Source organism: Panulirus ornatus, chromosome 11 (assembly GCF_036320965.1).
Source record: "Panulirus ornatus isolate Po-2019 chromosome 11, ASM3632096v1, whole genome shotgun sequence".
Taxonomy (NCBI): domain Eukaryota; kingdom Metazoa; phylum Arthropoda; class Malacostraca; order Decapoda; family Palinuridae; genus Panulirus; species Panulirus ornatus.
In genome coordinates this window covers 71,731,071-71,739,814 of record NC_092234.1, presented here as the reverse complement: position 1 = coordinate 71,739,814, position 8,744 = coordinate 71,731,071, and the positions used below count along the sequence as shown (strand labels likewise).

Here is an 8,744-nt window from a genome sequence, read left to right as displayed (position 1 = left end):
AGGCGTGGTCATGTGGGTGTGGCAGCTGCCTGTTTCCATCTGAAGGTGTGGCTAGGAGTCTTGTGATGCGGCAAAGGAGAGGCAAGGACATAACCAGCTGGTATAGGTGTGGTTAGGAGTGGGTAGGAGGTGTGGTTAGGAGTGGGTAGGAGGTGTGGTAAAGAGTGGGTAGGAGGTGTGGTAAAGAGTGGGTAGGAGGTGTGGTAAAGAGTGGGTAGGAGGTGTGGTAAAGAGTGGGTAGGAGGTGTGGTAAAGAGTGGGTCGGAGGTGTGTTTAGGAATGGGTAGGACGTGTGGTTTAGAATGGGTAGCAGGTGTGGTTAGGAGTAGGTAGCAGGTGTGGTTAGGAGTAGGTAGCAGGTGTGGTTAGGAATGGGTAGGAGGTGTGGGTAGGAGTGGGTAGGAGGTGTGGTTAGGAGTAGGTAGCAGGTGTGGGTAGGAGTGGGTAGGAGGTGTGGTTAGGAGTGGGTAGGAGACGTGGTTAGGAGTGGGTAGGAGATGTAGTTAGGAGTGGGTAGGAGATGTGGTTAGGAGTGGGCAGGAGGTGTGGTTAGGAGTAGGTAGCAGGTGTGGTTAGGAGTGGGTAGGAGGTGTGGTAAGGAGTGGATAGGAGGTGTGGTTCCAGCCTTGCAGCTGGTGACGTGACTCAGGACACAGCAGTTGGAGGGCCCTCGTTTTACACCGATTCGTACAGGAGGAGAGATTTACACCTCCCGTATGTTAGGGAACACCACACACACGACTGAGCTGAGCGGATGCCGTCCTGTGTATGTGGGCTCACACCTATATCTCCTGAGAGAGAGAGAGAGAGAGAGAGAGAGAGAGAGAGAGAGAGAGAGAGAGAGAGAGAGAGAGAGAGAGAGAGAGAGAGAGAGATTGTACAGACTCACCAACAAACACCGAAACTTTCTCTCCCTCACAACAATAGCGCCTTTGAAAGCTCGCCTTCGCTTCCTGACAGTTTTAACGTTTAAAAGCCACATTTCCATGAGACCAGCCCGAAAGCGGTGAAAGAGTTAAATGCTATTAGCCTTAGGGAAGGATATATATATATATATATATATATATATATATATATATATATATATATATATATATATATATATATATATATATAGGTAAGTTTGAATGGAGAAAAGCTGGAGGAAGTGAAGTGTTTTAGATATCTGGGAGTGGATCTGGCAGCGGATGGAACCATGGAAGCGGAAGTGAATCATAGGGTGGGGGAGGAGGCGAAAATTCTGGGAGCCTTGAAGAATGTTTGGAAGTCGAGAACATTATCTCGGAAAGCAAAAATGGGTATGTTTGAAGGAATAGTGCTTCCAACAATGTTGTATGGTTGTAAGGCGTGGGCTATGGATAGAGTTGTGCGCAGGAGGGTGGATGTGCTGGAAATGAGATGTTTGAGGACAATATGTGGTGTGAGGTGGTTTGATCGAGTAAGTAATGTAAGGGTGAGAGAGATGTGTGGAAATAAAAAGAGTGTGGTTGAGAGAGCAGAAGAGGGTGTTTTGAAATGGTTTGGTCACATGGAGAGAATGAGTGGGGAAAGATTGACCAAGAGGATATATGTGTCAGAGGTGGAGGGAACGAGGAGAAGTGGGAGACCAAACTGGAGGTGGAAGGATGGAGTGAAAAAGATTTTGAGTGATCGGGGCCTGAACATGCAGGAGGGTGAAAGGCGTGCAAGGAATAGAGTGAATTGGAACGATGTTGTATACCGGGGTCGACGTGCTGTCAAAGGATTTGAACCAGGGCATGTGAAGCGTCTGGGGTAAACCATGCAAAGCGTGTGGGGCCTGGATGTGGAAAGGGAGCTGTGGTTTCGGTGCATTATTACATGACAGCTAGAGACTGAGTGTGAACGAATGGGGCCTTTGGTGTTTTTCCTAGCGCTACCTCGCACACATGAGGGGGGAGGGGGTTGTTATTCCAGGTGTGGCGAGGTGGCGATGGGAACAAATAAAGGCAGACAGTATGAATTATGTACATGTGTATATATGTATATGTCTGTGTGTGTATATATATGTATACATTGAGATGTATAGGTATGTATATTGTGCGTGTGTGGACATGTATGTATATACATGTGTATGTGGGCGGGTTGGGCCATTCTTTCGTCTTTTTTTTTTTTTTCCCAAAAGAAGGAACAGAGAAGGGGGCCAGGTGAGGATATTCCCTCTAAGGCCCAGTCCTCTGTTCTTAACGCTACCTTGCTAATGCGGGAAATGGTGAATAGTATGAAAGAAAAAAAAAATATATATATATATACATATGTGTGGTGTGAGGTGGTTTGATCGAGTAAGTAACGTAAGGGTAAGAGAGATGTGTGGAAATAAAAAGAGCGTGGTTGAGAGAGCAGAAGAGGGTGTTTTGAAATGTTTTGGGCACATGGAGAGAATGAGTGAGGAAAGATTGACCAAGAGGATATATGTGTCGGAGGTGGAGGGAACGAGGAGAAGAGGGAGACCAAATTGGAGGTGGAAAGATGGAGTGAAGAAGATTTTGTGTGATCGGGGCCTGAACATGCAGGAGGGTGAAAGGAGGGCAAGGAATAGAGTGAATTGGAGCGATGTGGTATACCGGGGTTGACGTGCTGTCGGTGGATTGAATCAGGGCATGTGAAGCGTCTGGGGTAAACCATGGAAAGCTGTGTAGGTATGTATATATGCGTGTGTGGACGTATGTATATACATGTGTATGGGGGTGGGTTGGGCCATTTCTTTCGTCTGTTTCCTTGCGCTACCTCGCAAACGCGGGAGACAGCGACAAAAAAAAAAAAAAAAAATATATATATATATATATATATATATATATATATATATATATATATATATGCCGATAGAGATGCTCTGTGGTAGGTATTAAGAGTATATGGTGTGGGAGGGAAGTTGCTACAAGCAATAAAAAGTTTTTATCGAGGATATAAGGCATGTGTACGACAGGGTAGAGAGGAGAGTGATTGGTTCCCAGTGAATGTCGGTTTGCTGCAGGGGCGCGTGATGTCCCCATGGTTGTTTAATTTGTTTATGCATGGGATGGTTAGGGAGGTGAATGTAAAGAGTTTTGGAAAGAGGGGCAAGTATGCAGTCTGTTGTGGATGAGAGGGCTTGGGAAGTGAGTCAGTTGTTCGCTGGTGATACAGCGCTGGTGACTGATTCGGGTGAGAAACTGCAGAAGCTGGTGACTGAGTTTTTAAAGTGTGAAAAAGAAGAAAGCTGAGAGTAAATGTGAATAATACACGAAAGCGCTGAAGCAAATTTTTCCTGCTTTGATTTCCTTCCTGGTCTACAAGTTCATATACATATATATATATATATATATATATATATATATATATATATATATATATATATATATATATATATATATAAAGTGGGTATTCTTAAACTACTCTGACATTAACAATTTCAGCGACATGCAAAGAAAACAAGTTTACCTTAAGTATACTTGAGTATACCTTAGCTGGTTATACCATGAGAGGTACCAAGCACATTCTCCACTGATAGGTACCATATACACTCTCCACTGAGAGGTACCAAGTACACACTCCACTGAGAGGTACCATGTACACTCCTCACTGAAACGTACCAAGTACACTCCTAACGAAGAAGTGCCATATACAATCCCCTCTGAGTATAACTAAGTACACTCCCACTGAGAAGTAACAAGTACAATTTCCAACGAAAAGTACTAAGTACACCTCATTGAAAAGTAACGAGTACACTTTCCACTGCAAAGTACTAGGTACACTCCTCATTCAAGAATGCTAGGTACACTTCACACTGAGAGATACGAAGTACAATCATCACTAAGTACATTCCTCATTGAGAAGTACATACCAATACACTCCCACAGAGAAGTACTCAGTACACTCACCAATGAGAAGTAAGGAGTACATTCCCAATGAGAAGTACTAAGTACACTCTCAACTGAAAAGTACTAAGCACAATCCCCACTAAGAGGTTACATGTACACTTCCCATTAGAAAGTACTACGTACACTGCTCACAGAGAAGTGGCACACATTATCAGTGTGTGGGTACTCAGGCCCGAGTGTATATATACTGAGGCGAGACCCCGGACACTGACCAGTGTTGTGGGTGTACATAACACGTGTCCTTAACCATAGTGTTGTGGTGGCAGGGGGAGGGGGAGGGGGGGAGTACAGTGGAGTGTGTGTGTGTGTGTGTGTGTGTGTGTGGGTGGTGTGTGTGGGTGGAGAGAGAGAGAAGGGGGAGGGAGGGGAAGTGATCATGTTACTACCCCGTGTATAAATGTTGAGGAGAGCGGGACCCGGATCCTGCAAGTCTCCTTCACAGGTGACACACAGGCTACACCTCCCATACATACATATCTCCGATCGTTGTTAAGCAGAAGTCTCACCGGCTTAAACGAATCATTCAACTACTGTTTATAACTTTCAGGTGAAAGTATTACAAACTTTGGCATCTAAGAAAAATGGACATAAAGAGAGGGGGGGGGGGGGTGAAATTACTTAAAAAAGTACAAGTTCTTCTAAGTAACCTAGGTTTAAAAAAGTTACAGACTTAAAGCATGGCAAAAATGGATCTTTAACTGTACATAGACTTGACTATTAAAATAGAGTTGTATTAAAAATCTAAAGACATGTTTTCTATTCTAATGACACTTTAACAATATATATACACAGTATAATAACTTATCTCTTGTCACTTATCTCATTCTGATCATGAAACAGTTTACCTGAAAAAGAAAAAATATATACATTAGTAACAAATATTTAGCATTTCTATTTGTTCTTAGAGGAATATCTAAACATTTATACAATACATAAATAAACACGTGCGAGACATTTTGTCACTGTCTTCTCTCTGATCACGTGTAAATATAGATAAATGAATGAATAAACAAATATATAACGACCGCTTTATCGGATTCAGGCAGCTATTTGGCTGAAAATACACAGTTGAGGACTTACATAACTGGGGATCATAAATGTTATGAGTTCATTAAACACAAAAGAGCTTAAGATCAAGGCAGGACTGGATACTTCTCTGCCGTGGATATGCACATGAGTGAAGTCTATCTATACAACACAGAAACTTTTACAGAAACTTTTACACAACTAAAAGCTTCCGTCGCTCTACCTTCCCTTCACTTTTCCGTTCTGACCGTACTATAGCTGTCTCTCCCGTAGACAAAGCAACTCGCTTTGGTTCCCGTTTCTCCTCTAACTCCACCTTGGATGACTAACATTCCCACACCCTCTGAAGCTCCTGTGCCCCTTCCCGTAACCTTTTTCCGGACTGTCCGAAAAGCGTTTCTGTCTCTGGGCACAAGCAAGGCTTATGGTCCCAATGGCATCCATACCCATGAACTGAAAGAGTGTGCCTTTGAACTTGCTCCGGCGCTTGCTCGTCTGTTCCGTTTCTGTTTAAAAACAAGAACACTTCTTGGAAGCATGCTTTGGTACATGCCATTCCTATGTGGATGACCTCTATAACCCCTCTAAGTATCTTCCTGTTGCTTTAACGTCTACTATTTTCACTCTTTCAATCCCTCCTCAACTCCCATATCCTCAGATATCTGGAATCTCACAGTCTTCTCTCTGATCACCAGTATGGCTTCCGTAAGGCGAGATCCACTGGTGATATTCTCTACTATCTTACTGTCCCTGAAAGATTTGGGAAAAGCCTTTGTAGTTGCCCTTTACATATCCTGGATGTGGCATCGCGGGTCTCGTCTCTAAGCTCCACTCCTATGGTTTCCCTCATCACTTTGCTCCCTCATATCTAGCTTCATCTCAGGTTGATCTATCTCCGTGGTTGCTGATAGATCAGCTTCTCCCCATTTCTCCATCAACAGAGGTCCCTTAAGGTCCTGTCATGTCTCCTACTTTTCCTCTTTTTCATCAACAATTCATTTTCTTCAACTAATAACCAAATGTACTCCTACGATGACGATTCAACACTGCATTCCTCCACATCCTTCAGTTCTACTCCATCTACTCTTACTCGATCTGCATCTCGTCTCGCCACAACTTCCTCAGTAAACTCAGAACTTGGACAGGATATCTCTGTGAGGTAGACGATACCTGGTGAAGTTTAGTGCCTTCAAGATCATATCTTTATCGAAAATTCCTCAACTCTCCTGTCTCTTTCGACGGTTCTGTAATTCCAATTCTTGACGTAATCAACAGACTTGGTATTACTGTAACATCCATTCTGTCTTGGAGACCACACATTATGACAATAACTAAGTCTGCCTTTAAGAAACAAGGAGTTCTGTTTAGATGTCGAATCTATTTTCTTCCGAGTAGTTGTTCAGATTATACATAAGACTGATCTGTCCTTGTAAGGAGTATTCACTGCTCTCACATCTGGGATGGTTCCAGCTCTGCATCTTTACTTGACAGAGCTGAGTCGAAAGCGGTCCGACTTATAAACTCTCCCAGTCTGACGACAAAACGTGACCCGCTTGTTGTACACCGCAATGCTGGTTCACCTTCCCTCTTCTTTAGGTATTACTTTGGTTTTTACTCCCATCAGCTGTCTGCTTGTATACTTGACCACGCAATATTAGGCAAGTTGCTGTATTACATGATTATTGTGTTGCACGGTAGCAACTCAGGGGTAAACTGTTTTGATAACTCTCTACTTCCCGAAGCTTTGGGCCTCTCCACCCTCTCATGTGTTCTTAGTAACTATGACCTGGCACATCCTAAAAGACAGTTTTTTGAACTTTTTCCAAAATTTGTAATTGCTTTTCCTTGTCTCGTCTTCCTCCGTTTCATTAACCTCTATTTATATTTCAATTAAGGCCAGGCCTTGATGTGGACTTGACGTGACTGGAGCCTTCAACATAAGAAATAGAATAAAATAAATTATACATTTTGTAGGATTAGCTGAATATTACGTGGTACAAAGATACATAGTAGCTGAATTGCAGTAGTGTTGTGTTGACATACATTATGTATTTAATGGCTAACATTAAGTGATGTAAAATTACATACTGGTTGAACAATAGTTGACATATGTACTTATTGATGATCAGTATGTGACCAAGAATTTCACGTTACACGCTTTACAGTAACGCAGCAGCTGATGTATACATAACTGTGGGAAAACTGAGCTATTTGCTTCGCTTAGCTGTCCACTTGTTCACTGACTGTTTATGACATTCACAGTAGTGGGTATAGGACAGGCCTTGTACCTGTACAGTACTGGTTGGTACAAGGTGATTGTGGTGACGCACATCGGTCAGGTGATCGCCTCTCTGACCTTCCAGGAAAGTGTTATCAAGTCGTGGTGGTGAGGTACAGGGGTCACTGTGGTGAGGTACTGGGGTCACTGTGGTGAGGTACTGGGGTCACCAATAAAGCATGTGTAATATGTACATCTCTTTCACAAACGAATTCATCGAGGGAGACACTCGTGTGTGAGGATGGTAGGTCCAGTGAGGCGTGATCCAAGTATCAAGCTCTGAGAGAGAGAGAGAGAGAGAGAGAGAGAGAGAGAGAGAGAGAGAGACTGACAATATTCCCTTCGTCTGTCATCCGTTACTGAACTTAGGATTTCACTCTTAAAACTTTTATGAAATATAATATGTAATAAATATATATATATATATATATATATATATATATATATATATATATATATATATATATATATATATACATATATATAGCGTGTCGTAGAAGGCGACCAAAAGGGGAGGGAGCGGGGGCTGGAAATCCTCCCCTCTCGTTTTTCTTTTTCTTAATCTTTCAAAATAAGGAACAGAAAAGGGGGCCAGGTAAGGGGAGCCCCCCCTCCCTCCCCTCAAAGGCCCAGTCCTCTGTTCTTAACGCTACTTCGCTAACTCGGCAAATGGCGAATAGTATGAAAGATATATATATATATATATATATATATATATATATATATATATATATATATATATATATATATATATACCTTGTGCACGTTTTGGGGGAGGAGGGAGTCATTTCAGATGTGGCGGGGTGGCAATGGGAATGAATAAAGACGGCAAGGATGAAGTATGTACATGTGTATATATGTCTGTGTGTGTATATATATATATATATATATATATATATATATATATATATATATATATATATATATATTTATTTATTCATTTATTTATTTATTTTGCTTTGTCGCTGTCTCCCGCGTTTGCGAGGTAGCGCAAGGAAACAGACGAAAGAAATGGCCCCACCCACCCCCATACACATGTATATACATACACGTCCACACACGCAAATATACATACTCATACATCTCGATGTACACATATATATATATACACACAGACACATACATATATACACATGCACACAATTCATTCCCATTGCCACCTTGCCACACATGGAATAACATCCCCCTCCCCATAATAAGCCATTTTCCTGTTTCATGATAAGAGAAGTGGACCAGGCAGTATGATACAGTGGTTAAATTGATGAAAACTACCATTGACGTCTGTGTAAATGAATTATACATTTCCCTTTTCCATAGCCAGAGGTTGAACCATTATGTGACATTCGTTTTTCATTTCATTTCAAGCTAGAAGTTTCAGTTTTCTAAATTATTTCTTACATTTTTCATATGTATATATATACGTATGTGTGCATGTGTGTATATGCGCATATGTGTATATATGTGTATATGTGTATGTATATATATATATATATATATATATATATATATATATATATATATATATATATATTTTTTTTTTTTTTTTCTTTTTTTTATACTTT

At 41.5% G+C, this 8,744-nt stretch overlaps 1 protein-coding gene across 7 annotated transcripts in view; it reads right to left on the bottom strand.

Annotated features, from left to right (window-relative positions):
- LOC139751633 (uncharacterized) overlaps positions 1-8,744 on the bottom strand; it is a 1,070,361-nt gene that overhangs the window by 187,417 nt on the left and 874,200 nt on the right. The gene's annotated exons all lie outside the window — the stretch shown is intronic.